The sequence below is a fragment of the Petaurus breviceps genome, unplaced genomic scaffold, assembly GCF_028583685.1.
Source record: "Petaurus breviceps papuanus isolate PSGF00001 unplaced genomic scaffold, PetGlider_PUasm1.0 90667, whole genome shotgun sequence".
Taxonomy (NCBI): Eukaryota; Metazoa; Chordata; class Mammalia; order Diprotodontia; family Petauridae; genus Petaurus; species Petaurus breviceps.
This window is the reverse complement of record NW_027187302.1, coordinates 5,220,339-5,237,800: the sequence shown is the minus strand read 5'-3', so window position 1 is coordinate 5,237,800 and position 17,462 is coordinate 5,220,339. Positions and strand designations below refer to the sequence as shown.

General features: G+C 37.5%; 1 protein-coding gene and 1 long non-coding RNA gene across 6 annotated transcripts in view; one reads left to right on the top strand and one right to left on the bottom strand.

Annotated features, from left to right (window-relative positions):
- The window catches only part of ORC3 (origin recognition complex subunit 3), a 122,687-nt gene that overhangs the window by 41,910 nt on the left and 63,315 nt on the right, over window positions 1-17,462 (bottom strand). The gene's annotated exons all lie outside the window — the stretch shown is intronic.
- LOC138143841 (uncharacterized) lies at window positions 2,884-16,876 on the top strand. The gene is made up of 3 exons (XR_011163803.1): window positions 2,884-4,999; window positions 7,501-7,576; window positions 16,170-16,876. It is a non-coding gene; the product is annotated as an uncharacterized lncRNA (long non-coding RNA).

Genomic DNA, 17,462 nt, shown 5'->3' with positions numbered 1-17,462 from the left:
CTGAGATTATCTCCAATTTAGACTGCAAACATCTACTTTGTACATAGTTGCTTACATATTGTCTCCCCTACTAGTCTGTGAGCTCCTTCAGGGCAGGGGCTATTTTTACCTTTCTTTGTATCTCCAGAGTTTACCTGGCATGTAGTAGGTATTTAATAAATGCTTATTCAATAATCAATAAACATTTGTTAAGCCCCTACTATGTGCCAGGCACTATGCTAAGCACTAGAGATATTAAATATAGGTAAAGGATAGTCCCTACCCGCAAGGAGCTTACAATCTAATGGGGGGGGGGGACAGCATGAAAACAAATATATACAAAGTTATCTATATAAAGGTTAAATAGGAATAATTTACAGAGAGAAGGCATTAGAAAGAATTAGGAGAGGTTAGAAAAGGCTTCCTGTAGAAGGTGGAATTCCAGTTGGGACCTAAAGGAAACCAGGGAGGTCAGTTAGTCAGGGGCAAAATAAAGAAAGCATTCCAGGCATGGGACAGCCAGAGAAAATACCCAAAGTCAAGGGATTTTATGTCTTGTTTATGGAATAGCAAGGAGGCATAGTGACACTGGAGTGAAGAGATCAAAATGTATTTGCCAGGAAAGTGTTGTGATAGTAATGGAATATAAAGATCCCCCAGTATTGGCTTGGTTTTCAAATTGATTGTGTTAAAACCCAGAGCTTGTTAATCCCACCTGTGGGATGGACTTGTTGATGTGAAAAGAGAGTCCTGAACTGGGAGGAGCTGGTGATGTAGATTTGGAAAGACTCAAAGGATTGCTGAGGGCCACTTTGAATCGCCCTGGACTTTTGAGACCTGCCCCCAGAGCTGCCAAGGACTGAGGAGACATGGCTGTTTTGCTGGTACTTTGTCTGTCTGTTTTGATGTTGTTTTGCCAGATTTGTCCACTGGTGAAAGACAGTCCTGTTGAAGAAGTCCTGGAACATGGCTGTTGGCTAAGAGCTCCTGAGACTGTCCTGCAGACAGAGAGTGAATACTGTACACTGGTGAAGGACAGTGCTGTTGTTGCAGGGGTCTGGGAACCTTTCTGTTGGTTCAGAGCTACTGAGACTGTCCTGCAGACAGAGAGTGAATACTGTCCACTGGTGAAGGACAGTGCTGTTGCTGCAGGGGTCTGGGAACCTTTCTGTTGGTTCAGAAGCCCTGAAGAAGGATTTTCTTGTTGTATGTTTACAGAAATCCTGGGAGAGGGTTTTGCTAATGTTTTCAGGGGTTCTAGGACTGTTCTGCAGACAGAGGATGAATTAATGAAGAGACTGGCAATGTATCTTGTAGCCTTGCTAAGCCTTGTCTCCCCAGGAACTAAGATTGCTGAGGACTTGCCTAGTGTCAAGATGAAGAAAAGACCTCCATTTGGGTATTAAGTGCTGTGCTTAAACTTGATGTAACTCTGGGGTAGATTCATTCAATTGTGATCCAGGGGTGGGGAACTTTTGACCTTTTTGTGTTCTATGGTTGAACAAATGAATGTACTTTACTTAGATTGGAAACTAATCTCCATTTGAGAAGAGGGGCTTTGTGATGGACTAAATGAAGGTACAGCCTAGGGGTAGAGTAGTATTTAGAACAGGGACTTAGTAATTGATTGAATGAATGGAAGGTCCTGGGGTGGGGTAGTACTTGGAGATTATTTAATCACACTTAGTAAATGCTGTATTTTGAATGATGTCATATTTTGATCTTCTCTGTTCTTGATTTGTCACTGAATAAAATGGAGAGCACCTATGCTGGTATTTTGAACCTTGGGAAGTTGCCTATCCTTGGCATTACAGTACAGGTGTAAGATTAGCAAAGTAGGAAGGAACCCAATAGGTTATGAAGGGCTTTGAATAATAAACACAGAATTTTGTATTTGATCCTGAAGGTGACAGGAAGCCACTGGAGTTTACCATGTAAAGAAGTAGCATAGCTGGGACTATGCTTTAAGAAAATCACTTTAAGAGGAAGCTAGGTGGTGCAGTGAATAGAGCACTGGCCCTCGAGTCAGGAGGACCTGAGTTCAAATCCAGCCTCATACACTTAACACTTACTAGTCATGCAACCTTGGGCAAGTCGCTTAACCCTAACTGCCCTCCAAAAAGCAAAAAAAAAAATCACTTTAGTGGCTAAATGGAGGATAGACAGGAGTAGGGAGAGACTTGAGAGAGGCAGACCCACTTGAGAGATGTTGCAAAGGTGAAATTGTCAGGCCTTGACAACAGAATGAATACGACCTTCTAGAAATTTCTTAAACAGTAACAGAGAATATAATTTAACCTTTCCTTGACTCAGTGACAGCATTATGGACATTAGTATTGAGATATGCTGTAGCTATATATGAAAGCAATAACTCACATTTGCAAAGTGTTCATTATTTTACTTGCTTTTCCTAACTTGTATGTTAAGAAAGTTGAACAGGTATTATAATCTCTATTTTGAAAAAGAAGAAATGGAGGCTCAGAGAAATAAAGTGACTTGCATGGTTAGTAAGTAGTAGAATCAGGAGAGAACCCGTTTTCAGTTCCTAATTTGCTACTCCTTCACCTCCCAACCATGTGGGGATATGGCCACTGGTACATGGAACTAGCTTGTACCAGCTCATGAAAACCAACTGCAGAATACTCAGTGAGAGCATCTAATCTCTGAAATAAGCAAATGCCACAAATGAGGGCTCAATTTATTATTCTGTTGATTGTCTAGAATTAAGAAAGTGATGGAAGAAATGTTGACAATTTTTCCTGGGAGAGTCACTTACCAGTACAATCCTGGATATGGGGCTGAATGAGCACTGACAATAATAGCCTTGGAAATGGATTCCTTCTTTTTTAAAATAATAAATTGTATTGAAACTTTCCTTGACAACTACAAGTATTCAAATATTTAAAAGGAAACAAAAGAAAAGAATAACAAAATAAATACTCAAATATTCAAATGGCTCAGTAATCTCAAATGTGTCGGTATTCTAGATTTTAAAGAACTACAAAGAATGGTATATATTAATTAGTTATTTGATTCCTTTAATTTTTATCACAGTGGCAGGTACAGTATCTTTGTTTTCACAATCTTTTTTTGACTATTTTATATATAAAGTAAACCTGTAGCTATCATCATGGCATTGCCTTTAATTACCTAGTTATTGTCAATGTCCACTATTCTTTTGGTTACCCTTTCTGCACTGTCATTTTATATGACTTCACATATTCTTTTGTATTCATAAATATTCACACTTAAAGCTGAAAGAAATCCTGGATACTCTTTCTTATGGCTCAATAATATCTCACTTCATTCTTATTCTATAATTTAAGTCTTTCTTCAATCAATGGTCACTTAAATTTGTTTCTAGTGTTGCATACAAATAGGTATTTTGTACCTAGGGATCAATATGCCAGATATCTGAAAGGAAGGAAAGTTACCAAAAGCATGGGGAAAAGTCTAAGACCTTATTAAACCCCTCAAAAAGACAGGGGGGTGGGAAACTGAAAGAACCTCAATAATTACCAACCTATATGCCTGTTCTCCCATCTAATACAAAATCTTTATAAAAGTCATCTATACATGCACTGGTAAGGAACAAGGAGGCTTTCAAAAGTCACATTCATTAATGGACCACATCTTTATCATTTCACAATTAACTGAATGACGTAGAGACTATAAGATGCCACTATTTGTTGATTTTTTTTTAAGTATTTTATTTCACAGGACAAAATGCCAACTTGTGCGCTCTCTTAGAAACTGTCTCTTATTTACACGTTATAATCATTGAAGATTTCTCAGTATACCAGAAAAAAATTCTGTTTAATGATAGAAGAGGCATAAAACAAGGAGATATACACTTGTCAAAGGTATTTCCTGCTATCTATGATGGAGAAAATCCAGGGCAGGGTCAAGATCACAAAGGGATTCCCTACGGATTATTAGGTCTTCCAGATATTCCCATGTGTAGATGGCATGATGATGATTGCAACAAGTCCCATAACACTGTTTTACCACCATTCTGGGCTACACACATACTGCTGACTTCTCTGGCTTCCTTGCCATCTCCAGGTTCTGAACTCAGAACTTAGTGTCTTTAAAATGTTCTTGAGGTCAGCCTGCTTTTTGGGCATTTGCCTTTCAAAAAAAAAATAAGGTATGTATAGTTACATGATGTCTAGGGAAGTGTGACAGCTGAAGAGAATCTATTTTTAAATCAATAGCATAGCAATCTAGCAATCTACCCTACCCTGTGTGTTCCAATAGCACTGCAAAAGTATTTTCTTTATTTGCTTCCAAGGATCTAACTACAACTAACTTCTTTTTAAAAAAGAATTAGTCAAAGAATAAACTAGCTTTTTCAATCTCCAGAAGACCATTAATACTATTAAAAAACATTCCCAACCTTGGATTCACTCTCTATTCTTCACTATCCTTGACATGACACATCCAATTTTGCTGATTCAACCTTCATAATACCACTTGCATTCTATTGCTTTGCTCCCACAGCCACAACCCTAGTTCAGGTCTTCATCACTTCTTGCCTGGACTCTTACCAAAATGGCAAATGGTTTCCTTGCTTTCCCTTTGCTACAACCCATCCCCACAAAGTTGCTGAAATAATCTTCCTAAAATATAGGTCTGACTCTGTCCCTTGTTGTTCAAGGAACTCTAGCAGCAGGCTAGTATATCTAGCCTACTCAATACTCAATAGAACTAGCTAGAGTATCTAGCCTGTAGAATAAATTACAAACTCCTTGGGCACTTGTACTTTACAATCTAGCTAGAAACGACCTTTGAAATCTTACTTCACGTCATTTACCCCTCACACATTTCATGCTTCAGCCAAAATGGCCACTTGCTCTTTACCATACACAATACTCCGTCTCTTGCTCACCTCCGTGCCTGGAATATGCTGCCTTTTTCATCGTCATCTCAGAATTCCTTGCTGTCTTCAACACTCAGATTAGGAGCCATATTCTACACAAGACCTTCCCTGATCTCTTCCTGTTGCTTTCCCTATCTGGTGAGTATTTTGTATTTATTTGTTTGCATATATGTTGTATCTCCCCTCCTCCTTGCTACTTCACAGCAGAATGTGAGCTACTTGAAGACAAGGATTATTTTTTTTCTTTGTATCTTCAATGCTGACCTTGTAGAGAGAAGGCTTAAACAATTTTTATTTAATTTAATCAGATAACTTCTGATTTCTTCATCACAAACATAATAGCATCTATACAGACCTCTGTTTTTTTTTTAACCCATTCTTTTACCTCATTTGTACATTATTTACTCATGTGATCAGAAAAGTACTATCCCTGACCATTTCAAAAATTTTGCTTGAGTGTTTGAGGAAGCGATACTTCAAAAGCTACAAATTAATCATTATCAGAGATATGATACTATTACAAATATGATACCGGGCCACAACTTTCTTTAAGCCTACTATAATGTCTGGACTTTAGCAGAATTCCAGGCACAAACAATATTGAAAATCACATTTTAAATGTTAGAATGAGACTCAAAGAACTATATAATACTGGGATGCCAGATTATCCTTTTTTTTTAATTAACATTTCATACCCTGAATACAATCCTGTATGTAAGATTGGGTAGGTTTCCTCAAAAGTACTCTGAGTCTATGTTAGAGAACCTTTGCCCTGAGTTTACTAGTCAGATTCTGTTTACCTAGATCAGAGAGGCTCAATAGTGTCATAAGGCAGAGCTGCTTTTCATTCCCCAGTAATCTTATGGTAATTGGAGGTGGGGAAGCATTGGCAATGAAGTCTCTTGGGGAAAGGAGGGAATAGAGGCTGATAATGAAAACTCCAGCTTGTGGGAAAGGAGAGGGAATCTCTGACAGCTGAGAAAGCTTCTGTGTAAGGCTTCAGTTTTATTAACTGCTTATAAGGAAGTCTGACCTAAATGTTGAGTGGTACTTACCTAATACAAAACTAAATAGAATCTGCTGCCTATTTTCTTTGTGTATATAGTTATCAATGTTGAGATAATTCAATTTCGTGTCATACAAAGGTCGGTTGAAGGAACTGAAAATGTTTGGTCTGAAAAATAAAAGATTTAAGAGGAAACATATATCTCTTTTTAGGTATAAGAAAGGCTTTCATGTAGAAACTCAATAGAAATGGGGACCACTAGCCCATACATAAGGATCCCTGAGGGTCACATATTGACTTTGTTTTAAAATGTATTATATGAGGGGCGGTTAGGTGGCACAGTGAATAGAGCACCGGCCCTGGAGTCAGGAGGACCTGGGTTCGGATCCAGCCTCAGACATTTAACACAAAAAATAGCCATGTGACCTTGGGCAAGTCACTTAACCAATTGCCCTGCAAAAATAAAATAAAATCTATTATATATGTTTTATTGTATTTTAATTTATTTTGTCAAACATTTCCCAATTACATTTTACACTGGTTCAGGCCACACAGGAGTGTTGTGAGCTGCATCTGGCCCCTGCAGGTTGGATACCTCTGATATAGAAGACAGATTAGACTGGCTCTGCTTGGTCCCACAGGGCAGAGCTAAGACAAAATTATGGAAATTGCAGGAAGGTAGATTTTGGCTCTATATAAGGAAAATATTTCTAATCATTAGAGATTCAAAAGTGGAACATGCTGCATCATGATTGGTGTGGGTTTTTAAAACTATATTGAGAATGGCTGATCACTGGTCTAGGTTCAAGTATGGTTTGACTAGATGACCTCTGTCTACCAGATGTCTGTTCCAACCCTGAGATTTTATAATATGCTCTGTATAATATATTTTAAAGTTGAGTTTCTACAATCCCTATGAAATGGATAATTGTTATAATTCTGCATTTCACTTAAGGTTTAGAAAACTGGATAAATTCTCCACTGATTTTTTTTCTTTTAAGTTTTACTTAAATATAAGTAGAACAAGAGATAAGATATGGCACACAGGCAAAACATACTCATATACAATTAACATAAAAAAGTAGAAACTCCTTTAATTTCTTTATTTGCTCTTGAGAGCCCATATATGAAATGTTGATATTAATACAATGTAAAAATGCCTAGAGAATTGATATTATTGTTTATACCTTTTATACCTCACATTACTCAGTGAAAATGACTTTTTTTTAAAAGAGAGAAAAAATTTATAACCTTTATGGCAGGGTTTATTGATATCCTAAACAATCAATCAATCAAGTTAGCTTAAATGTCAGGGAATACGTAGACAAAAATGAAAGTGTCTCTGCCTTAGAGGAGGTTACATTTTATCAGGGGAATTTGCTATTGGAAACCCCAATAAAGTATATTCTAGAGCAGTAGTGTCAAACAGTGTCAAACTCAAATAGAAATGGAGCCACTAAACCATACATAAGGATGCCATGGGCACATACTGACTTGGTTTTAAAGTGTAATATCATCTAAATGTTAAATATTTCCCTATTATGCTTTGATCTTATTCTGCCTGAAACCCACAGCATATGTGACACCTGTATTCTAAAGGACTTGTTTTCTGTCTGTCGGGGACATTTTTTAGACATTACTGGATCTGCATGGTACAGTGGGAAGATTAGGGACTGAGGATCAGTTCGGAAATTATCTATGGAGCAAAAGTAAGTCACTTGAATCCTCTTGAACGTCAGTTTCCTTAATCATAAAGTGGGATATTAATAATGCACTGTATACTCCACAATGTTGTTCAGTCTTTATAAATAAATCTTAAAGCATCATATAAACGTCTTATTAAATTATCTTTGTTAATTTGTCAAAGGACAGAGAATTAAATAATCTCTACTTTGAATACTGAATTGGAGAACTGTAGCAAGTATCCCAAACTGACAAGAAAGGTTTTCTTGGAAGTTATAAATGATTCCCACTAAGATTTAATTAAAATTGGTCCTTTCTCTGAAGAATGAATTTACTGAAGAATAAGTAGGAATAGGGAACTTCCAGATAAGGACACTCCCTCTACCAGGGGTTTGCCCCTTCTGTGCAATTTATAGTCTGAATTGCCTAAAACACTGAGAGGTTGACTTCTCCAGGGTCATACAGCCAGTAAGTGTCAGAAGTGGGACTTGAACCCAGGTCTTCCTGGTTCCAAGGCCAAATTTTATTCATCTGCCAGGCTGGTACTCAAAGAATAAAGAATGCTTTATTATTAGTTTATATTTTTCACTTACATAGAAGAATTGTCAAGTAATTTTGGTTATCTTATTAAATATTCATCTTTTAAAGTTTATTTTACTAGTCAAAGATGGAATTTTAAGCACTGACTGGTGATTAGACTATCAAACAAGTAGAAATAGAATCATGAATTTATGTAGTAGAAAGGAATTTAGAGGGGCGGCCAGGTGGCTCAGCAAGTAAGAGCACCGGCCCCAGTGTCAGGATGACCTGGGGATCAAATCCGGGCTCAGATACTTAGCAGCACACCCAGAAATAACTGGCCGTGTAACCTTGAGCAAGTTACTTAACCCCAATTGCTTTTAAAAAAAAATTAAAAAAAAAGAAAGGAATTTAGAGAATGAATCTTATCACCTCTTACAGAGAAAACTAAAGTCCAGGTTTACTCAGATTACATAACTAGAAAACAGGATTCAAGTCTAGGTCTGTTGACTCTCAGTGCCCCATTTTTTTCTGTTGCTGTGCCCTGCTTCCTCATTATATAAATACTATTCAACTCTCAAGATTCTCTACATTTCTCTGCTTTTGACAATCAGTAGCATTAACAAAAGAGCAAGTGTGCTAAATATAATGACAAAGCATCATTAACAGGGACAAGGAGGTCAACTAATTTGTGATTAGCAACTTCATGCCCTACCTCAACCTCACTCCAGGACACACTCTGCTGTACTCTTATCAACATCTGCTTGGTAATTCACTGATTTGAGGATGTTGATTGTGAAATATCTCTCACCTACCAGTTTGTACAAAGTGGCCAAATTGCAGACTCTTGGCAGCAAGCTTGTGCTTATGTGTTGAATAATTTTAAAATGCTTTACAATTCCTCTCATTTGATTATCCCCATTTTACTATGAGGAAACTGAGGCAAACCAAAGTTAAATGACTTGCCCAGGGTCACACAGCTGCTAAGTGTTGGAGGTAAGGTTTGAACTCAGGTCTTCCTGACTCCAGGTCACCAAGCTGCCCCTTCTACTAGCTGAGGTAAAATAAGAAAACCTATATGGAAGAATGAGTTTTTAATAAATATAAGACTATTTTAGTTTTTTAAATTTAAAAAAGAAATTAACAGTAGAATAATCAGAACATAAATAAAAATCTGAGGACACTTAAGTAGGGAAGTAGCAAAGTATAATCAAATGAGGGCTAGATCAGAGATCCTGAATTCAAAATCCCAGCTCTACCACTTATTCCCTAGGTGACCTTGGACAGGCCATTGAACCCCTTTATTCTCATCTCATGTATAAAATACAACCTGTAAAGTTTCTTTGACCGTTAAAACTATGACCTTATAAGACAGGATACAGTCCTTTGCAGGATAAGGGTGTCTGCCTAGAAATTATGATAAGTCTATGGTTTAGACAGAGCAGCACAATCTCTGCTCAAGAAATTTAGATGTACTTATGAACCTTAGGGGAGCTGTTTCTTCATGCTTTAAATCTGGACCTATAAGATTCTGAAAGAAGCCAGGACACTCTCTTTTAAGAGTCTTCTATGCCAATGGTTCTAAAGGCAAACACTAATTGTTGGGTTCCACTTATCTTTCTTCTATGTGAAGATACTAACTATATGCAGTACCTTTCTCACTTACCAACTGAAAAAGAATTGTATTAACATTCTGTTATATTGTAATACAGAATGCCAATTGCCAAAGTACTCAGGCACATTCTGTTCCTTGTTTAGTTACATTACGCTCACTACACTAATTTCAAAATAACTTATAACTTTTAATTATAAATAAAACAAATGTAAAAGATCATAAAAATATTTTTTACCAGACTTTCTTTAGTAAAAGTGGGACAAGCGATAAGATATGGCACACAGGCAAGACATAACTCATATACAAATCAACACAAAAAGGTAGAGACTCCTTTAAAATTTTTATTTGCTCTTGAGAACCATATCTGAAAACCTGTTTAATCTTATTTCAAAGCACTTAGAAAAATAAATAATTAACAAAACCACAGATAAGACAGAGCATTTGAAATACTGGTCCAAAATTATCTCATAGCTCATGGTTAAACTGAGAAATACAACTCACAAATGGCAGGCTATTCCTGTTAAAACAAATGTTTATGGTATTTAGAATCTTAAATAAGGTGACCACCACTGATGGGGTACCTGGGGTCTAGATCAATTTGTGAAACCAACTTGTAAAACCAGTCTGAAATTGTAACTGCAATTTGTCCTTTCCCATCCTTGAGCTCTGCCCCTTCCCCCTATCCCACACGCTGCCTAGGCAACACCCAGTGACCCCTTTGTTCTTACTTAATCTCTTCATTTCTTCTCAGGCCTGGCCCACACCCTCCTTTGTCCTTGCCTTTTGTCTCCTTTGGCCTGGACCAAATCTTATCTAAACTATCTATTCACATGCTCCTCTTGGTCAGCTCTGACCTTTGTCTATGCACTGAGGCCCCTCCCGTCTGGTCCGCCCTGACAATGGCAGCCCTACCCTTTAAAGGTAAAAGCATATACCCCTCTCACTTGCAGGTCCCCTAAAGGACTCTTGCCCGCTTCTCATAGAAGCATAACAATAAACTTCTACAACTCTCACTCCAATTAAGCCTGAGACCTTGAATTCTTTCCAGACTGCTATTGCAGGTTTTCTGGTCTTAGATAAGATCAGAATTCCTACTGAACCTATTGGGATTCTGTCCCTCATCACCACCATACAAGAATATCCATTATATAAAAAACATCATATCATTATATACATATGATTTTATTTTTTAAGTGCTTCCTCTCAAAATATATAAATCATTAAGCACATCTGCAGCCCTTAAGGGCAAGTCTAGAATTCCAGCAGATTTTGCTTTTATAGTAGAAGAATCAGAAATTAGTTGCTCCAAGGAGCCTCAAAATATATGCTGGGAAAGCTACCTTTTGATAGCAGTCCTATTTTGTAAAGGGCAAGGAAGCTGTTAAGAGGAGTCATTAGAAAGGGCATGAAAGAACAGAATACTGCCACAGAGGTCAGGGTGGTTTAAAGGAGGGGAGGAAAAAAAAGAAATTTCTAAAAGGGCCAGGGAAGGATGCCACATGATAAAGAAGCCAGGGTCCCATCCCTGCTCTGACTCTTCTTAATCTGTTGCCATGCTGGTACCCTTTCCTTACCACTCTGTAAGTTCTCTGCAGAGTAGAAGGGCTTAACAAAGGGTCAATACCTTAAGATGAGGCCAAAGTGAACCAGCAATCCAAATGAGATCAAAAGATTACAGTGGTTTGGAATAAGGCAGAGAGCAGGGAGCAAAGTATGGAATAAACAGGCAGCAGAAAAGAAACTCAGTGAAAACTGTGGGTTTAGTCTTGTGTCTCCAACTACCTACCAGAGATTTCCACTTGGATGTTCCATTACCATTCCAAACTGAAAAAGTCCAGAAGCAAACTTATTGTCCTCAGGCCTTGCCTCCCTTCACCCTTCACCTTTCTCTCCCCCCTCCAACAATGAGCTACTATTTTACAAAGTTCTGAGATTTTATCTTTACTATCTCTCATATCTAGTCTTTCTTTTCCATTTTTACTTCTGCTATGCTAATCCAATCCATAGCTGTTTCATGCTTAGGTAATTTTAATAGTCTCCTAACTAGTCTCCCCTCCTTTAGTATGAGTCTGAAGTTTCTATTTGTAATTAGAGAAGATAGACCAAACATTCTGAATATTAGAACAATAATGAAAAAAACACTGTTGAAGGTAAATAGCCAATTCTTCCTACGAGTAAGAGGGTGATTAAAAGACTACATCTAGAAGGAGCCACAAAGAGTTGTGAATAAACTACAGTGAACAATAAATTAAAAACAAACAGACTGATTATAATGGAACAAACAAGATGAAAGGTAGTTAAGAATTATGGTAAATTAGAAAGGAATAGTCTAGTCTAATAATCTAGCATGTGTCTAACAACATAGTGGATACCTGACAAGGTTAAGGAAGAAAGAGACATTATGATCAGAATGGGATTATAAACATTCCAAGGTGGGAATCTGCTGGTGTCTGTTGTCTTTGGCCATGGTGGCTACCAATGAAAAGTAGGAATGAAGACAAAGAGAAATGTATAGATACAGATATAGATATGATAGAATATTAAGTACTATCGTTTGAATGATTTATCTTAATTCAGTGGTCCTCTCTAGTCATATCTACACTGTTTCTCTTTATCCTAATTATTTATTTGATTTTGTTTAATACAGACACACAAAGAAAATATCTGAGTCAAACTGGATCTAGAAGTAGTTATATTGTATATATTTTTTCCTGCTCTTAGAGTGTAACTAGGAATTGTAACATTGTAACTAGGAATTCTGTATACAGAATGAACAATAATGTAAGAGAAAAGAGAAGAAAATACACAGAAACTAATATTGAATCCTTGGCCTTTGTTTTCAGTTAATTCATTGTCTTTTTTTTTTTTTTTATGGTGATTAAAAACAAGCTTGTACTGATCATGGAGATTAAGATGTTAGTTACTGCCAAAAAGTCCGGATTTTTCTGCTTCCTTTTGTTTTCTCTCTAGATATCAGATGGCTCTTTTTTTTCCCATTAGGAAGAAATTTTGGCCAGCAACATGTCCCATGCTTGATACACCTTACCCTAGCCATCAGATAGACAGCTACAAAGCACCACTTTCTCTTTGTTCCATTGTGGAATGAATCTTGGCTAAATCTGGATCTGTCTTTTGTTTTCCCACCCCAACATTAACAGTTTTGATTTAGGGAAGGCAGGGGTTCTTCAGTTTTAATATGTTAAACAATTAGTGATGAGACTTGGATGAGAGGGTTCAATCCTTAACTCTCTAGGCAAAATTCATTTTACCTTACTGTCTATCTTGTAGTTGCTTCCACTTTCTCCCTGTCTCCCTTAGTTATTTTTTTCTCCTACAACAATTTCCTAACCCATCTGGCTTTTCTTCCAATCCCAGAAACAGGCAGAAGTAGTAGTGATCAGAAGAAAAACAGCAAAGGCATAAAATAGACAAAGTGCTGGATGGGAGACAGGCAAAAGGATTTCTTAGACCTAATTGTTCTCAAGCAGGTTACAACATATTTGAGCAGAAAAGACATATACATATGAAAAGTTAGCAGTAAAAGGCAATATAATAAAACCTCACAGTCTGACACTAACTCTGCTTGTTTTCTACTGGCTAATTCAATAATCCAAGCGTATTAAAGCCCTTACTATGTATAATGTGCTGGGTTAAGAGCTGGGGATAAACCCAAATAGTCCCTGACCTTAAGGATCTTACCCACCATCTTCTGGGGGCTTATCTTCTAGATTCAGAACAGGGACTCTTATCTTTATCTTAACCTTTAGCAGTCTGGTGAAACTCATTGCCAAAGTATTTTAAAAATAACTGAAGGAAATGCTAATTTTCAGTTAGAAGTTAGTGAAAATAAAGATATAATTTTTTCTCAATACAAGTTCATGGAACTGCTGAAATCTATCCACAGACCCTCCTTTAGAGTCATTCCAGAAATCTAAGAATTCTAAGAGGCCTGGGGTCAGATTGCAGAGGTCACATTGCATTTGATTAAAAAAAAAAACAATCAACAAGCTCACTATTAAGGGCTCCCTACATTCTAGGCATGGCGTCTTTAGCAGCTATACAGGGGATACAAAGAAAGGCTAAATTAGTCCCTGACTATAAGGAGCTTTCATTTTAATGAGTTATAGATAACACGTAAATAGTTATACAGTATTTCAAGATTATAAGGAATGCATTATTAGCCTAACTGAAAAAAGCCTAGTGGAGGCTTAAGAAAAACCCAATAAGGGTCCAACACCCTTTTTCCCAACTGGCTAGGAAGTTTGAATATCAATTAGCTGACAATTTCCCCCTCAGCTTTAGTTAGCCACCAGTACTAAACCTTGACCCACACACCAAAGCCCTTGGCCCCAAGGTATAGTTCAGTTAAATCCATATAAAAACCCTAAAAAAATTCAGCCTACTTTCTTCAAATTCAAAGGCCTAACTCCAATCCAGGACACCAGCAGACCCACCTAGAATCTATATCCTCCAGGACTACCCTGGGGAATATGCATCTCTCAGCCCCCTCAATAAAACTTCCTTCCTGCACCACCTTAGCTCAGTCTCCTTCTTAAGCCTTTTTTTTTTTGGTTTGTCCTCTCCTTAGAAATGGGTATTAGTTATCTCCTTAGAAACATAAGCAAAAGCCCAAATCTATAACTAGCTTCACCTAATTTCCAAGTCCTTGACTTAGGAAATATAGAAAGCAAGGGAAGAATTGGAAACCACATGCCTGATAGCAAAGGCTCCATACTTCCTGACACCAGGGCTATGACTAAGGACTCTCCTTCCTGAGCATCCCTCAATTTTCCTCCCTGTGAATGGGAAAAGTGAAACTTCTCAGCTCATAAGTTTTCTTGTGGGAGCCAGTCAGAGTTTTGGCTTCCCCCTTCCCTCTTCTTTCCTACTGCCTCATCAGCATGAGGCCTCTTCAGGAGGAATTTGCCACACACTTATTAACATTAGGCCCTTTAGGGGTTTTCAACCTCCACCCTAGCTGGCATTTGCCAAACAAGGACATGAAAAAATACTTTGGCTCCCTGTCCCGCCTCCCAGCCAATAGGAGATAGTGGTGGGTTTCTTTGTTATCCGCCATTGGGTTAGATTTCATGCAAAGACTGAGAGCCCACCTCTCAACCAATGGGAGAAGGGAGGGGGAGGGAGCTTGACTGGTTAGGGTATAAATTCTTGTTCTGTCTTTTGTAATAAGTCTCATCCTGCCGATTCATACTGGTGGAAGGGGCTCCCTCTTCTCTCAAGAGAACTGAATAAACTTCCTGTTCGTCCCTCTATACCTCTGACTTTTCATTTTTCTGGGTAGGGGATTTTTGGGCAACATAAATGGCAGATAAAAAAGTCTTTTAACTTCCCCTGTATAGGACTTTCCCATTCAGAATCTCTTCAAAATTTATGACAAAGATACATACAAAGCGTATGGAAGACAACCTTAGTGGGAAGACTAACAGAATAGGAGGAGGGTGAAACCAGGAAAGGCTATATGCAGAAGATGGCATCTTAGCTGAGTCTTGAAAGAGAGGACAGGGATTCTAAGAGGTAAAGGTAAGGAAGAACATTTCAGGCATGTGGGTCTATTACAAAGGCAGAAAAACAAGAGATAATAATGCTCTAGGAATTCAAAACCAGAGGCTCCTGTTGACTGGGTTAGTTAGAGAAGAATGAATGGAAGAGGCCAGGTTTAAACCAGGCCTTGAAGAAGTGGGTATGATTTGGTTAGGTGTAAAGGAATAGGAAGTCATCCCAGGCAGCAAAAGTATGAACAAAAATATGGAAGTGGAAAATGTTTAGGTATGCTTAGAAGGCACAGTGAATTGAAATGTCTGTCTAGAGTGGAGGAATTATGATGGGGCATGATGAAAGGGTGGATAGCTGGATGGCCCAGTGGATAGAGCCAGGCCTGGAGTCAGGAACATGAGTCTTTCTGAGTTCAAATCTGACCTCAGACATTTATTAGCTATGTGACCCTAGGCAAGTCACTTAACCCTGTTTTTGCCTCAGTTCCTCATCTATAAAATGAACTGGAGAAGGAAATGGCAAACCACTCCAGTATTTCTGCCAAGAAAATCCCAAATGGGGTCAAGAAGAGTGGGACACAACTGAACAACAAAATAGTGAAAGGGAAAGTAGGAAAAATAAATCAGGACCAAAGTATAGAAGATTTGGAGTCTGGACTTTTTATCCTATAGGGAATAGGAAGTCAATAAAGGTTTTTGAACAAGAACATTAAATGTTGAAAATAGCATTTAAGAAAGATTAACCTACTGGTGACATTAAGGGTGAATTTATCCACTACCCTCACCAACACGGACCAACATCAAGTACAGATATAATGGCTTGTTGAGAAAAATGAGGAACTGTTGTTAATATCATACTGATTCAAAAGGGTGAGATAACATTTTGCACAGGTTCTTGTACATAGTATGTGCTTAATAAATGATTGTAGAATTGAAAATCTCCCGGCTGACAATAATATTATTTTTGTTTAGGTCTGATGGTAACTTGTGCCCACAAAAACACAATTAATACAGGGCAAGCCAGTGTACAAGTCTTCCCCAGTGTTTATGTGGTAATCCACTTGTGATAATCTCACCTTCTAATCAGAAAGCTACTTGGACTCCACAGGAACTCCAAATGAAACCATATTCTGAGTAATCACTTAAGCAAAAGTGACTTTGTTTTAGGCATAGCTCTTTGCTGGTTTTGATCAACAGTTTGTATACCTCCTCTTGGATCCTTTACTTTAGGGATCCAGACCCATAATATGGCCTAAGGCAGTCAATAATGTTGTGTATTACTTTATGTTTGAACCCATTGCATGCCTAATAGATAAATCTCTCTAATTCCTCATGACACAGGTTAATCTCTAGCTATTTTGATTTACGACTCTGTAACTTGTGTGTACATACAGTCACATATGTAATCTCTAAAACCACACAATTATGTTCCATTGATGTAATTTTGCTCTCTTCATAGTTATTCACATAAATATCTGGTGATTTCTGAGTGTGTAACCATTGGAAAAATGTAAGAAGTAAACAAAAGAACATATTTAAAGATTCTTTCATTCTTAACTAGAAAACATTAGGAATTTTAATTATATTTAAATATTTCAACCAAGTTGAATTAAAACTTCCCAAAATGTATCTTACACCCTTTCTTCTCCTAGATAATAACTTGAAGATGACTTTTGTTCAAGGCTGGAAAGAAATACCAGAATTACATTATTTTTTCCATGACAAAAAATATTTCAAAATCATATACTTTTTTGAGTAAAATGTGTTCCTATGTGTCAAAAGATGAAACTTTTCATGGTGTAACATAATTGTAAATATACTGAATCTGTAGCAACAGAGAAAAATAATTCTCTCTTATGTTAATAACCATTTACTACTAGTGAGATTCAGGATTTTTTCCCTTCTTTTTTCATTCAGAAATCAGCCCCTAGTAGGTTATTTAGTCAGTATCTGAAAGACATTGTAGATAATGAGATTGGATTAACTTTCACCTCAAATTTGTTCAGAACCCACCCAAGTGGGGAAACTCATTGTGTTATACTCAGGTTTTTGTGGGGTGGGGGACAGGGGGAGTTCAGATCCTTTCTCTAGATTGCTAAGGGATAGGGGTGATCTAAAAGTAAAAGCGACATAATTAAAGTCAGTCCCTAGACCCCCATTAGAATAGGTCCACTTCTCATTATAATAGTTATCCTTCTCATTAATTGTTAATCAGAGTTGACTGTGGTCAGGAACACCCACTCTACCAAGGGCTTACAAGCATCA